The sequence below is a fragment of the Trichosurus vulpecula genome, chromosome 4, assembly GCF_011100635.1.
Source record: "Trichosurus vulpecula isolate mTriVul1 chromosome 4, mTriVul1.pri, whole genome shotgun sequence".
NCBI classification, from domain to species: Eukaryota; Metazoa; Chordata; class Mammalia; order Diprotodontia; family Phalangeridae; genus Trichosurus; species Trichosurus vulpecula.
The window spans coordinates 379,461,766-379,478,280 of NC_050576.1; positions in this window are offsets into that span (position 1 = coordinate 379,461,766).

Consider the following 16,515-nt stretch of genomic DNA (forward strand, 5'->3'; position numbering starts at 1 on the left):
CACAATTGATGAGCATCCCCAAAATTTCTAATTCTTTGCTACCAAAAAAGGACTACTATAAAATTTTGTATATATAGATCCTTTTTCCTTTTTCTTTCATCTCTTTGGGATGCAGACCTAGTAATGCTATTAATGAGTCAAAGGATATGCAAAGTTATAATTCCTTTTGGGCCTAGTCTTACATTATTCTCCAGAATAGTTGGACCAGTTTACTAGTCCACCAACAGGTTATTAGTGTACCGGCTTTTCTATAAACCCCTCCATCATTTGGTATTTCTGAAGTGCAAGGTGGTACTTCAGAATTGTTTTTTTTTCAGTTTTAGACATTTACTTTTTTTTCCTGTGGTAGCTTTTTTTTAAATTTAATTTATTTATTTAACATATTTAGTTTTCAGCATTGGTTTTCACAAGAGTTTGAATTACAAATTTTCTCCCATTTCTACCCTCCCACCACCCACTCCAAGATAGCATATATTCTGGTTGCCCTGTTCCCCAGTCAGCCCTCCCTTCTGTCACCCCACTCCCCTCCCATCCCCTTTTCCTTTCTTTTTTTGTAGGGCAAGCTAAATTTCTACTCCCCATTGCCTGTGTATCTTATTTTCTAGTTGCATGCAAAAAACTTTTTTTTTTTTGTTTTTGAACATCTGTTTTTAAAAACTTTCAGTTCCAAATTCTCCCCCCTCCTCCCTTCCCACCCACCCTCCCCAAGAAGTCAAGCAATTCAACATAGGTCACATGTGTATCATTATGTATAACCCTTCCACAATACCCATGTTGTGAAAGACTAACTATATTTTGCTCCTTCCCAACCCATCCCCCTTTATTGAATTTTCTCCCTTGACCCTGTCCCCTTTTGAAAGTGTTTGTTTTTGATTACCTCCACCCCCATATGCCCTCCCCTCCATCATCCCCCCCCCCTTTTTTATCTTCTTCCCTCTTCTGTCCTGTGGGGTAAGATACCCAATTGGGTATGTATGGTATTCCCTCCTCAGGCCAAATCTGATGAGAGCAAGATTCACTCATCCCCCCCTCACCTGCCCTCTCCCCTCCTCCCACAGAACTGCTTCCTCTTGCCACCTTTATGCGAGATAATCCACCCCATTTTATCTCTCCCTATCTCCCTCTCTCAATATGTTCCTCTCTCATCCCTTAATTTGATTTTTTTTTTTAGATATCTTCCTTTCATCTTCAACTCCCCCTGTGTCCACTCTCTCTCTCCCTCTCTCTCTCTATATATACACATAAATATATACATACATACACATTCACTTATATATATATGTATATGTGTGTGTGTGTATGTATATATATATATATATATATATATATGTATATATATATATACCTAAACATATATACATATACGCATATTCCCTTCAGCTACCCTAATACTGAGGTCTCATGAATCATACATGTTATCTTTCCATGTAGGAATGTAAACAAAACAGTTCAACTTTAGTAAGTCCCTTGCAATTTCTTTTTCTTGTTTGTTCTTTTTCTTGATTACCTTTTCATGCTTCTCTTGATTCTTGTGTTTGAAAGTCAAATTTTGTATTCAGCTCTGGTCTTTTCACTGAGAAAGCTTGAAAGTCCTCTGTTTTGTTAAAAATCTATATTTTGCCTTGGAGCATGATACTCATTTTTGCTGGGTAGGTGATTCTTGGTTTTAATCCTAGCTCCATTGACCTCCGGAATATCGTATTCCAAGCCCTTCGATCTCTTAATGTAGAAGGTGCCAGATCTTGGGTTATTCTGATTGGGTTTCCACAATACTCAAATTGTTTCTTTCTGGCTGCTTGCAGTATTTTCTCCTTGATCTGGGAGCTCTGGAATTTGGCGACAATATTTTTTGGGATCTATTTGAGGAGGCGATCAATGGATTCTTTCAATTTCTATTTTGCCCTATGGCTCTAGAATATCAGGGCAGTTCTCCTTGATAATTTCTTGAAAGATGATATCTAGGCTCTTTTTTTTGATCATATTTCTGAAGTGTAAGGTGGTACTTCAGAATTGTTTTAATTTGTATTTCTTTTATACATTGTGATTTAGAGAATTTTTATGTGACTATATACAACTTTGATCTCTTCTTCTGAGAACTGCCTGTTTAAATCCTTTGAAAATTGCCAATTTGGGAAATGGCTCTTATTTATATTAATTTGACTCAATTCTATACTCATCATATACTTAGGAAATGAGGTTTTAATAAGAGAAATTTGCTGTAAAAGTTTTTTTTTTCTAAAATATGACTTCATTATCTGTAGGACCTTTTAGTAAAATGTAGTTTTTATATCTTCTAATTAGGTCTATTTTTGGCTTTTCCTGCATCTGAGATCACAATTGCTACTCCTGTCTTTAGTTGTTGCTGTTTTTAAGTTCAACTAAAGCATATTTGCTTCTGCTCCAGCCCTTCATTTTAGTTCTGTGTTTGCTTTTCCTTTTCAAGTGCATCTCTTTTAAACCACATACTTTTGGATTCTGATTATTAATACATTCTGCTATTTGCTTCCATTTTATGGGTGATTGCATCACATTCCCAATTCACAGTTATGATTCCTAATTCTATATTTCCCTCCCTTCCATTTTCTTCTTCTTCTCACTTCTCATCCTGTCCCCTTTAAAAAGTCTCTTTTGCTTCTGACCCCTGCCTCCCTTCTTCCACTCTCCTTTTATCATTCTCTCGCCTTTCTCTTAATCCCTTTCCTTCTTCTATTTCTTTTTTAGGTAGGTTACAGCTATACACAAGTAAGTCCATGTTTGTGTGTGTGTGTGTGTGTGTGTGTAATTGAACCAATTCCAATGAAAGTAAAATTTAACCGTTGCACACCATTCCCCTCCACATTCTCTCCCAATGTAAAAGTTTCTCATTGCAAACTTCTTTTATGTGACCTCTCCCCCCTTCTCCCAGTACATCCATTTTCTCACCCCTTCTTTTCTGTGGAGTTCTTTCCAACATCATAGACTCACATCCATGCCCTCTGTCCATGTAATCTCTTTTAAGACAGTTGTCTTAATGATAAAGTTTGAGGGTTTACATGTGTCATCTTCCCATATAGGAATATAAACAGTTTAACTTTATTGAGTACTTTTTAATGCTTCTCTTGAGTTTTGTATTTGAATGTGATTTTTTTATTCAAATGTGGTCTTTCTATAAGAAATTCTTGAAAGTCCTCTATTTTATCAAATATCTGTTTTCCCCCTGAAGGATTATACTCAGTTTCTATGGGCAGGTTATTCTGGTTGTTATCCTAGCTCCTTTGCCTTCGGACATATTGTTCCAATATTGTTCTACTTCTTTAATATGAAAACCACTAAATAGTGTCTGATCCTGATTATGGTTCCATAATTTCTGAGTTATTTCTTTCTGGCTTCTTGCAGTATTTTCTCCTTGACTTGGGATCTTTGGAATTCGGCTGAAACATTGTTAGAAATTTCTATCTTGGCGTTCCTTTGAGGAGGTGATCAGTGGATTCTTTTAATTTCTGTTTTATTTTCTGAATCTAAGATATCAGGTAGTTTTCTTTATTTTTTTTTGTTGTTTTTGAGCACGTTGGAGTTAAGTGACTTGCCCAGCATCATACAGCTAATAAATGTCAAGTGTCTGATGCTGCATTTGAATTCAGGACCTCCATACTCCAGGGCCAGTGCTCTATCCAGAAAGCCACCTAGTTGCCCCATTTTAAATAATTTCTTGAAAGATGATGTCTAGAATTTTTCTTTGGTCATGGCTTTTGAGTAATCCAATAATTCTTAAATTATCTCCCCTTGGTCTATTTTCTAGGTAAGTTTATTTCATCTGATGAGATATTTAATATTTATTTCTTTTTTTCTCATTCTTTTCACTTTATTTTATTGTGTTTTGATGTCTCATGGAGTCACTAGCTTCCACTTGCTAAAGTCTAATTTTATAGAATTATTTTCTTTAGTATGATTTTGTTACTCTTTTTTTCCATTTGTTCTATCTATTTTTGTGCCTCTTTTGCCAAGCTGCTAACTCTTTTTCCCCCATAATTTTTTGTATCACTCTAATTTCTTTTCCCAATTTTGTACTCTATAGCTTTTATCTCTTTCTTTAAATCTTCTAGGATTTCTTGATGAGCTTGGGTCCAATTAGCATTTGTCTTTGAGGCTTTGTAGCTATTTTCTCATTGATGTTTTCATCTGAGTTTATGTCTTGGTCTTCCCTGCCATTGGAGTAGCTTTTTATGGTCAAATACGTTTCTTTTGTTGTTTGCTCAGTTTTTCTATTTCTTGACATTGAACTTTGGTTAAAGTTGGGCTGTACTCACCTAATGGTGGGAAGGTACTGTACCAAGCTTCAGGCTTTTTTGTGCTGCTGTTTTCAGAGCTAGTTCTGAGACTAAGTTGATGGTAGTTCCAAGGTATTTTTATGTGAGGAGAGGTTTTGTCACTGCACTCTGGTATTTAGCAGAATGGGTTCCTAGTCCCCTATAGCAACAAGCTCTAATGCTCCCTTTATGTTTAAACTGCAACCAAATTCACTGCTCCCTTGTGACCAATCACCAACACTTTTCTTCACTCTGGAAGTGCAACCATGGATGGACAATAGAGTTGCTAATCAGAGCCAGCTGTGCCCAGTACGATCAAAGGACCCCTTGTAATCTCTTTCTGACCAGTTATCCTGCCTCCTTACTGTTTATGGGCTAAGAACTTTTGTAGCTGCTGCTTCAGCTTTCATTACTGACACCGCATATGTGAGCTCCAGACAAGCTTCCACCCTCATGTCCCAAACTTCTTATGCAGACTTCCTAAGTTTTCTTAGGCTGAAAATGTTTCTCAAACTAACCTTTTAGTGGCTTTGTTGCTCCAGAATTTGGTTTGAGGCATTATTTTAAAGTTGTTTTTGAGGGGAATTTTGAGAGAGTTCATCTGGGTTGCCTCTAATTAAACATATATTTTTAGATGAAGACTGACAATGTGTAGGGAATAGATAAAGGCCATGTCTATACACCAGACAAAGTCACTTGAAAAATCCATATGGTTGGTCCACATGATTTTTCATTGGCAATTTGCAAGATTGATACTGATTGTTTCAGCCATATCAATTGTAAGATAATCTATATTCATCTTTCGGAACTACAGCAGTGAGCCATATGGATTATTTTTGCTGTGCTATATTTTATTTCTATACAGGATACCAACATGTTTAGAGTAAGAGATCACTGCTTCAACTGAATCTCAGTGAGATTATTATTGAAAATCATACATAGTATTCAGATGCCTAATCAAAAGACAAGTTAAAGAACTTCAGGCACATGATGTTAGAAGTGGGGCATTACTGCTAAAAGTGTATGTCATCTTTCTCTAAATGATCAGCAAACAGTTTGACAGCAAATGAGTGAGCAAACAATAGAGACATCTATTAAATAACAGAGAAAGATCTCAGATGCCCTTACATTTTCCCAGGCCAGAAATTCCAATGCCCTTTAGAGACTTGGATTGGAATACTTCCATTCCCTTGACTCAGTTATCCTTTGATCTCACTTTCTTGTTATAATATTTATAAAGCTATACAACATTGTGTGTGTGTGTGTGTGTGTGTGTGTGTGTGTGTGTGTGTGTGTACTCTCTAACTCAGCTTTCCTTAGATATCACACTGGTGGAAGTTAGCCCAGTTTCACAGACTTCTGCATACTGATCAGAATGCAGATGTGTCTATGTAATTTTGTTACTCTGAAGAAAATTTTCAGTTTCCCTGCAAACATTTGGCAAATTAAGAATTGGCATTACTATTTCAGTACTACACAGTTTTTAGTTAGTTTTGTTGAATGTGATAATTAAAAACAATCACCCAAGCATAATACAGAAAAGCAAATCTACTGGTACTGTACACTCCATCTAAATGTGAGTAGAATGGTGTCAGAAATGATTACACATGCATGTGTATATAAATATAATATGTAAACATATATTCTACAGTAAAAGCTTATTTACTTGGCATTACATGAACTGGTAAACCTGTAAAAATCAGCATTTTCAAGCTCACATATATAATGATAATTGACATTCAGACTGATGACACTGATATGCTATAGTTGATGAAGTGTTTTGTGAATCATAAAAAAGATGTAAATAATATTACATGTAGATTTATTTTCATGAGTCAATTTCAATGTATCAAACTTTTGCATCTCACAAAAAGCTATCTGTTAATCAACAGTATTCTCTCAGTGTCAATATATGTCTGTAAGTCACTTAATTCCGCAATCTAAGATAATAAAAATTTCAGGTGAATTGAACAGCAAAGATTCAAGTTTCGTATGAGCAGGATATAGCATACTACTAGTGGTGTCTTGGATGTGAAAATAGTGAAAAAAGAATAACCAGGACATGTCATTTGATAAAAGTAATGGACAGCTAACATGTAGCATTCATATTGGTAAAGCATTAAAAGAAACACAGAAAAGTTTCTAGGGTTTTGGGCATATATAATAAGGAATATTTATGGGGGAAATGATAACTATATAGGATAAGAAAGCATGGATGGATTCTTACCTCTACGAATAGATTCAGTGCTGCCATTAATGAATTTAGAGAGAGATTAAAGTATTGACATAGATTTCTGACATCAAGTGCATTCTATTGTACTCAAATCTTTGACAATATGTAGTTCATATGTGTTTTATAGTAATACTAGACTAACTGATACATTTGGCTAAACATAATATCTAAATAACAACAATAAGAGCAATAAATTTGAAAGTTATTGAGATTTAATTACAATGAATGAATTAAAATTATTTTAGTGATTATTATGTTTCAGGCACTGTGTTAAGAATACAAATGCAAAAATATATCTCCCTAAAAGGGAGCACTAATATTCAGTTAGCACTAATAGAAAAAAATAAAGGCAAGGGATGTTGGTGTATAACTACTTCTCCTCTTTCTGAGAAGGGTGAGACTGGTGAATTGTATGAATTTGGTAGTTATGAGCCAAAGAAGGGCTAAAGCCAATTTCATCTGTCTGACACTATTTTCCTCCTTGGAGATAGAGTGGCATAAAACTTCTGTGCAAATCAGTAATAGAACATTTCCTCCAATCTTCATGGCCCTTCACACCTCTCTGTAATAGGCATCTTGAACAAGATTTTAAACAGCAATTTCTCTTGCCACCACAGTTTAGATACCAAGAATGCTAATGAGATTAAAACACAGTTATCATCAGAGTTAACCATTAGAGCTAAATAATCAAACACTTTCATTCAAAACATCTTCCCCTACTGCCCACTCTACTTGAGCAGAAAGGCTACATAGGCTTATCCACTGTCTTGAAACAGAACTCAACTATACTACCTCCTGTCCCTATTCCTGTTAGCAACAGATAGCAAAAAAAGCAATAAATTCTTTAGGCTGGGGCAGCTACTTTATACTACACCAGATCTCAGTGAGTATAAATATATCTCTGTTTTGGGACCAGAGATAACTGGATTAAGGCACCGGTGTTAAAAGCTGTGTGGGACTCCACTAAACTTGAAGACAGCTCAAACTTAAGCAAGAACTGGGACCAGTTCTATTCCCCTCAAAAAGCACCTAGGGTAGAGACAAAGTGACTAGTGGAATAAGAATTGTCTAGAATGGTAGGAGACTGAGATAACTTTGATGTCTAGACACCTAGGAAATCACCATCAAAAGGGAATGAGTCAGGGAATGAGCTATAGAGGAATAAATGTTTAAAAAAAAAGACTGGAATTACCTAAGATCTCAAAAGGAAGGATTTATAAATAAAAATGAATTTGAAAATAAGAAAGTAAACCAATAAAGAAGTATGAAATAAATAATAAAAAACTAAAAAAATGCCAAAACTTTAGACAATTAATTATTAATTAATTAGATTAATAAGAAAAAAGCACAACATTAAATCAAGAAAATAGAAAATAAATAATGTGAAACAAAAATAAAAACAGAGGAAATAAACAGAATTATCAGAACCTACACAACTGTGTGCTAGCAAAATGGAGAAGGTAAAAGAAATAGAGTAATAACTAAAAAACTTAACAAAAAATCAAACAGAGGGTTTAAGTAACCTAATCTTGGGAGTGGGGCCAAGATGGCAGAGTAAAGGCAGTGACTCAACTGAGCTCTTTCCCAAACCCCTCCAAATACCCTTTAAATATTACTCTAAACAAATTGTAAAGCAGCAGAACCTACAAAAAGAGAGAGTGAAACAAATTTCCAGCCCAAGACAATTTGGAAGGTCAGCCCACAGATAGTGAGGGTGATGAACAACTGGTCAGAAGGAGATTACAGGGGTCTTTTTGCTAGCACAGAGGCAGGACTCTTGCTTTGCCCATGCTTGGATCCAGGTCATAGTTCTGGGTGGCAGTCCGAGGATGAGGAAGAACACTAGCATACCAGAGCTTTCAGCAGCAGTAAAGGGGGAACCTTCCTCACAGTTCCAGGGCAGAAGAGAGTGTTTGTGGTTGCTCACAGAGAAGAGCACAGGCCATTAGAGGAGTAAACAACTCTCCTTAGATCATACCACCATGGAAGAATTGAAAACTTACAGGTCCCTAGGAGTATTTCTGAAAACAACAGCACAAAACCTCTAAAGTTTGGGTCAGTGCATCCTCCACCCTGGAAACAGAGCCCTACTTTAACAAAGAGTTAAGTCAACTAATAGGCTGGAAAAAAGAGTAAACAACAGGAAAAAAAATTCTGACTCTTGAAAATTACTATGGTGACAAGGAAGATCAAAACATACACTCAGAGGAAGATAACAAAGTCAAAGCTCCTACATACAAGCCTCCAAGAAAAACATGAATCGGTCTTAGGCCATAGAAGAGCTCAAAAGGGATTCTGAAAATGAAGTAAAAGGGGGTGGAGCCAAGATGACAGGATGAAAACAGGGACTAGCTTAACCTCTCCCCCAAATCCCTCCAAACACCTGTAAAAATGACTCTAAACAAATTCTAGAGATAAATAACCCATGAAATGATAGAGTGAAACAACTCTCCAGCCCAAGACAGCCTGGATGGTCCCTGAGAAGGTATTGCACCATCCTGAGAGCACAGCACAGCCAAGCCTGGGCTGCACTGGAAGAGATGAGACCTGATGGAACAGGCCTCAGAGCCCTGAATCACTGAACTGAAGCAGTTTCCAGACTTCTCAACCCACAAATGCCAAAAACAACTTAGCAGGTCAGTGGGAAAACTGTTGGACTACAGTCCAGCCATAGCCTCAGAGTAGTAGGGGTGGCTGCAGCAAAGGAGGCAGCAGCAAGAGTAGCAGTGGTGGTGGCTGCTTTGGGAGGGCAGCACCCACAGACAGTAGGGGGGAATCAGGAAGTTGATCAGAGTGGGAGTACAGGAATCTCTTTGCTGGCACTAAGGTAGCATTCTCTTGCTTTTCCCAGCTTGGATCTGGGTTGCAGTACTGGGTGGTGGTCCTTGGGGGAGGAGGAGTGCTGGTGTGGCACAGCTTATGATGGTTGAGGAGAGGGAGTCCTCTTGGTAGTTATGAGTCAGAAAAGAGTGCTTGCACTCACAGACCAGAGCACAGGCCAGGAGAGGAGTATCATACCACCTCAGAATAGAAGTAATTCTGAAAAAAGCAGTAAAAATCCCCTAAAGATTGGGACAAAGTACTCTCCAAACTGGAAGCTGTCATAACCGGCAAAGAGCTCAAAAGTCAAGTGATTGGCTTGTAAATTGAGCAGGCAGCATAAAAGGACTCAGACTATAGAATCTTTCTTTGGTGACAAGGAAGATCAAAACATAAAGCCAGAAGAAGTCAACAAAGTCAAAGATCCTACATTAAAAGCCTCTAAGAAAAATGTGAATTAGTTTCAGGAATGGAGGAGCTGAAAAAGGATTTGTAAAAGCAAGTAAGAGAAGTAGAGGAAAAATTGGAAAGAGAAATGAGAGTGATGCAAGAAAATTAAGAAAAACAAGACAACAGCTCACTAAAGGAGACCTGAAAAAGACTGAAGAAAATAACACCTTAAAAATAGACATAATGCTGAGTGAGCGGAGCAGAGCCAGGAGAACGTTGTGCACAGCCACAGATATATGGATTCCGTGAGGACCAACCCTGACATACTGCGCTTTTCTCAGCAACCTAAGGGGCAAGGAAAACTCCAGGGGACTCACGATGGAGAATGCTATCTTTATCGAGACAAAGAACTGCGAAGTTTGAATACAGACTGAGGCACACTACATGCTCGCCTTTTCTGCTTCTCTTTTGTTTTTGTTTTGGATTTTTTTTTTGGTTCTGTTTCTTCTTTCTCATGATTCATTCCATTGGTCAAAATTCTTCTCCATGACTTGACTAGTGCATAAATTAATTCAATGCCAAGTTATACATGACAGTTTTATGAGACTTCATGCCATCTTGGGGAGGGAGGAGGGAGGGAGGGGAGAAAAACTGGAACTCAAAACTATGTAGAACCGTGTGTGGTAAACTAAAAATAAATAAAGAAATTTATATTAAAAAAAATATAGCCATGGAAAAAAAATAGACTAACCCAAATAAGAAAAGAGCTCTGAAAAGCCAATGAGTAGAAGAATGCTTTAAAAGACAAAACAGACAAATGGAAAAGGAGTTCTAAAAGATCACTGAAGAAAATAGTGCTTTACATATTAGAACGTAGCCAGTGGAAGCTAATGACTTTATAAGAAATCTAGATATTATAAAACAGAACCAAAAGAATGAAAAAAATGGAAGACAATATCAAATATCTAATTGGAAAAACCACTGACGTGGAAAATAGATCCAGGAGAGATAATTTAAAAATTATTGGACTACCTGAAAGCCATAATTAAAAAAAAGAGCCTAGATATCCTCTTTCAAGAAATTATGAAGGAAATCTTCCCAATATTCCAGAACCAGAGGGTAAAATAGAAATTGAAAGAATTCACCCATCGCCTTCTGGAAAAGATCCCCAAAAGAAAACTCCTAGTAACATTGTAGCTAAATTCCAGAGCTCCCAGATCAAGGAGAAAATACTGCAAGCAGCCAGAAAGAAACAATTTAAGTATTGTGGAAACACAATGAGGATAACATAAGATCTAGCAGCTTCTACATTAAGGGGTGGAAGGGCTTGGGATATGATATTCGGGAGGCCAATGGAGCTAGGATTAAAACCAAGAATCACCTACCCAGGAAAACTGAGTATCACGCTCCAAGGCAAAATATGGATTTTCAATAAAAGAAAGGACTTTCAAGCTTTCTCAGTGAAAAGACCAGAGCCGAATAGAAAATTTGACTTTCAAACACAAGAATCAAGAGAAGCATGAAAAGGTAAACAAGAAAGGAACTCATAAGGGACTTACTTAAGTTGAATTGTTTTGTTTACATTCCTGCATGGAAAGAAGATGTGTGTAATTCATGAGACCTCAGTATTAGGGTAGCTGAAGGGAATATACATATACATATGTATGTATATATATATATATATATATATATACATATATATATATGTATATATATATATATATATATATATATATATATACATACACACACACACACACACACACACACACACACACAAACACAGAGGGCACAGGGTGAGTTGAACATGAAGGGATGTTATCTAAAAACATAAAATCAAATTAAGGGATGAGAAAGGAATATATTGAGAGAGGGAGAAAGGGAGAGATAGAATGAGGTAAATTACCTCCCATAAAAGTGGCAAGGAAAAGCAGTTCTGTAGGAAGGGAAGAGGGGGCAGGTGAGGGAATGAGTGAATCTTGTTATCATTAGATTTGGCCTGAGGAGGGAATAACATGCACAATCAATTGGGTATCTTACCCCACAGGAAAGAAGGAGGAAGGAGATAAAAAAGGGAGCATGATAAAAGGAAGGGCAGATAGTGGGAGGAGGTAATCAAAAGCAAACACTTTCAAAAAAGGTCAGGGTGAAGGGAGAAAATTGAATAAAGTGGGACAGGATAGGAAGGAACAAAATAATTAGCCTTTCACAGCATGAGTATTGTGGAAGGGTTTTACATAATGATATCCATGTGGCCTATGTTGAATTGCTTGCCTTCTTAGGGAGGGTGGGTTGGGTGGGAAGAGGGGAGAGAACTCAGTTTTAAAAGCAAATGTTCAAAAAAAAGTTTTTGCATGGAATGAGGAAATAAGATATACAGACAATGGGGCATAGAAATTTATCTTTCCCTACAAGAAAGTAAGGGAAAAGGGGATGGGGTGAGTGTGATGACAGAAGGGAGGGCTGACTGGGGAACGGGGCGGTTCAAATACATGACATCTTGGGGAAGTGGGGAGGGTAGAGATGGGGAGAAATTTTGTAATTCAAAGTCTTGTGGAAATGAGTGTTGAAAACTAAAATAAATTTTAAAAAATCAAAAAAGAATGAGGCAAGAAAAAGCTTGTTCATTGGAAGAGAAGACAGGGGAGGTAAGAGGAAGGCAGTGAACCTTATTCTCATCAGATTGGGCTTATAGAGGGAATCAAATACACACTCAATTGGGTATGGAAATCTATTTTACCCTACAGCAAAGTAGGGAGGAAGGGGATAAGAAAGGGTGGATGATAGAAAGGAGGGAAGATTTGAGGATCCTGTAATCAAAAACAAACACTTTTTGAAAAGGGAAAGGGTCAAAGGAGTGAGTCAAATAAATGGGGAGCAGGATAGGATAGAGGGAAATATAATTGTTCTTACACAACATGACTGCTATTGAAGTGTTTTGCATGAGTGCACATGTATAACCTATATTGAATTGTTTGCCTTCTTAATGAGGGTGGGTTGGGAGGGAGGAAGGGAGAGAATGTGGAACTCAAAGTTTAAAAAAAATGTTAAAAATTATTTTTACATGCAATTGAGAAATAAGTTATAAAGGAAATGTAGTATAGAAGTCTATCTTAGCCTACAGGAAAATAGAAGGGAAGAGGATAAGAGAAGGGGTGGGGTTGATAGAAGACAGGAAAGATTGGGGAAAAGGGCAATCAGAATGCACACCATCTTGGGGGAGGGTGAGAGGAGAGATAGGGAAAAAAATTAGAACTCAAAATTTTGTGAAAATGAATGTTAGAAACTAAAAATAAATAAAGTAATTAAAAAAAGACGTGCATGTACAAGATCAAAACTCAGTGGTGGAAAATTACAATGAACAAATATGCCTTGAAAGAGAAATAGGAGATTCCTATCCTACCCCTTTTTAGAGGTAAGAAGTCCACAAGCATTATATATTATGAATATCTTCAGACATTTTATGTATTGATTAAATTTGCTGATGTTTTCTTCCTTTTAGTCTTAAAATACTATTCATTATATGAGATGGCTCCCTGATAGGAGGAGGAGAGGATACAATGGGAAACTGGTTATTACAAAGAAAACCTTTATTCCTTAATATATTTCATTATCTTAGAAAATATGGGCATATAAATACGGTTATAGTATATAATAATTTTCTATTTTAAAGGTTAATTGTCATATTATTATTTAAATGAAATATATTTGAAATGTGAAATTATCTAGGATGCTAAATGCTTCTGTCATGTGGATAGAGATATATAGACATAGATAGATAGATAGATAGATAGATAGATAGATAGATAGACAGATAAATAGACAGATAGATATGTATGTAAAGGCATATAGGTATAGATAGATATACATGCATGTGTGTGTGTAGGGGGGGTATCCTAAACTTGAGCACCTTTTCTAATCAGTGTTTCAGCAACAAAGTCTTCTGGTAGCCATTTCCTTAGAATTACTATGAGAACTGTCGTTAGGTAGATTGCCAATGAATAATGATTCTTCTGTGTTAAATGTCATTGTTATAATTTGTCATAGTTTCTTTCACATTCAGAACAAAAGTAGTTGGATTTTATGCATTTAAATTCATTTGTAAGTGAAATTTAATATCTAGCATTGAATAAGATGATGAAGAATAGTCTGTAGCTCTATATAAATGCATTGGTTTGCAAAAGACTGTCTTTAAAAATAATCTTGGTAAAATGATTTTTGCCATTGCATTAATTGATATCAGTTTTCAATTGTTGACTTGCTTCAAATATATTTTTATCCACTTTAAAAAATGATCATTCAACTTAAAAATAGAGGTAAAATGCCTTCACACATGTAGGTGAGGGCACATAGTTCTAACTTTCTATATTTAACTTTATAAGCCTTTTGCTGGGTTAGAAATAAGTATTGCAGCTTTGAACAATTTGTGCTTCTTTAGATTGAGTGTTTCTCATACTATGGGTCAGGAACCTTGGCCACTGGGTCACAGAAGAGTTTCAAGTGGGTCAAAGAGGCTGTTGCTGAAAAACTGGGCATAGCTAATTAGCACAGCCACTTCCTTACAAGAAACCAGATGTCAACACTCTGCACTGCCCACTTCACCTCCTTCTCCACTGTCACCATTACCTGACCTTCATGCCCTTCTAGCCCCTTATCTTCCACTTACCTTCCTAAGTCCCAACCCTAGTAAAGACGGGCCAAAGCTGTTGGTAAAACTTGATTATTTTAAATGGCATAGCAACGAAAAAAAGTGATATTCTCTCTTTATCCTTATGACTTATGTATGAATATTTTAATTTATCTTTGTTTTTTCCTCTAACATGTTAACAAGGCTTTTAATTTTACTGGATGGACAATGCATTAAAAATAATTTTGTTCCAGACCAATATCCTCTGTTTCTTTACCTTTGTACTTGGAATCATTACTTTTGATTTCAAGGTGACAGTATATCTACTTACCCATTGTCTTCTCTCCTTTTATTTCTCTGAATACACAGAGCAACCTTGTTAAGATGAAATTTAGATATCAAGTGACAGAATTGGTTTTGGTGTTCAGTGCTATTTCACTGCTTTTCAGCAGTAAACCCAAAACTTATTTGACTAAATTAATATTTCCACTAAATGAAAACAGATTTCTTTCCATTAGAATCACAAAAGAAGGTGAAAAGAATATATTTCAAAAGTATTTAAAAATCCAATCTTAGTAAAGATGTAAAAGGAAAAATACAAGTATTAATATAATCACAGATTAGTGAATTCCTTTTCAACAGTTATGCCTTAGAATAAGTAATCTCTATAGCTGAATTCATCCAAAAGAATAAACAGATGAGACCGTGTATCTCTAAATAAACTGGATGAATTCCTTGGAAGTTATCCAACACAGTAAAGTGAGCATAATGATGGAAAGAAATTTGTGACATTTAAAATACTGTTTGCTTTGCTTAACTTTTTTTCTGTAGACCTAAGTGTAATGTGGACAGATTCTTTGGAAACTCTTATTAGTCTTCAGAAGATGAGCTCTATCAGGGCAAGCAGGCCAAGGGATGCAGAAATGATGATATAGAGACTTCACATGACCAATTGGAAAGTATAATATTTTGAATCTGTTTCAAGGATATAATTGAGAACTGACTGATTCTTAGTAGAGAGGTACAGTAGTCTAGTGAAAGACACAGAGAAAGAGAAAGAGACAGACAGACAGACAGAGGCAGGCAGAGACAGAGAGTAAAACAGAGAATTGAAAAGATTTGCATCCATGTATTGAATTAACTTTTTGCTAGTCACTCAAAGTGAGAACCTGTAAAGACCTTAGTTTAAAAGGACCTAGTTCTCCCACTGCATCCTGGACCATCTCCAGTCATCCTGATGAATATCTAGTCACTGGACCCAGATAGCTCTGGAGAACAAAGCGAGCTTAGTGACTTTTCACAGCCCTCCCTCACTCATATCAAAGTCAATTGCAGAGGGGCGGAGCCAAGATGGCGGCTGGTAAGCACGGACTAGAGTGAGCTCCGTACCCAAGTCCCTCCAAAAACCTATAAAAATGGCTCTGAACCAATTCTAGAACGGCAGAACCCACAGAACAGCAGAGGGAAGCAGGGCTCCAGCCCAGGACAGCCCGGATGGTCTCTGGGTGAGCTCTATTCCACACGGAGCTGGGAGCTGGGAGCTGGGAGCTGGGAACGGAGTGGAGCAGAGTCCAGCCTGAGCGGCGTGGACGATCCAGACCGGAAGCCGGGCGGAGGGGGCCCTAGCGCCCTGAATATGTGAGCTGCGGCAGTTACCAGACCCCTCGACCCACAAACACCAAAGACTGCGGAGAAGGTTAGTGGGAAAAGCTGCGGGAGTGGAAGGAGTTCGCGGTTCGGCTTCCAGCCCTGGGGGCAGCGGAGGGGGGGCAGCTACAGCTGTTGTTACTTCCGGCTCCAGGCCCACCTGGTGGGAGGAATTAAGTGGCGGATCGCAGCAGGGGTGCACAGCCTGCCGAAGATCTGAGCCCAGTCTGGACTGGGGGTCCTTGGGGAAGGAGGAGTGCGGCTCTGACAGAGCTGGCACCTCCCCCCCAAACGTAGAACATAGAACTCTGTAATCTACAAGCAGTCATACCCCACTGAAAAACTCAAGGGTCAAGTTAGTTAGTTGGGAATATGGCCAGGACGCGAAAACGCGCCCAGATTCAGTCTCAGACTTTGGATTCTTTCTTTGGTGACAAAGAAGACCAAAACATACAGCCTAAAGAAGACAACAAAGTCATAGAGCCTACAACCAAAGCCTCCAAGAAAAACAT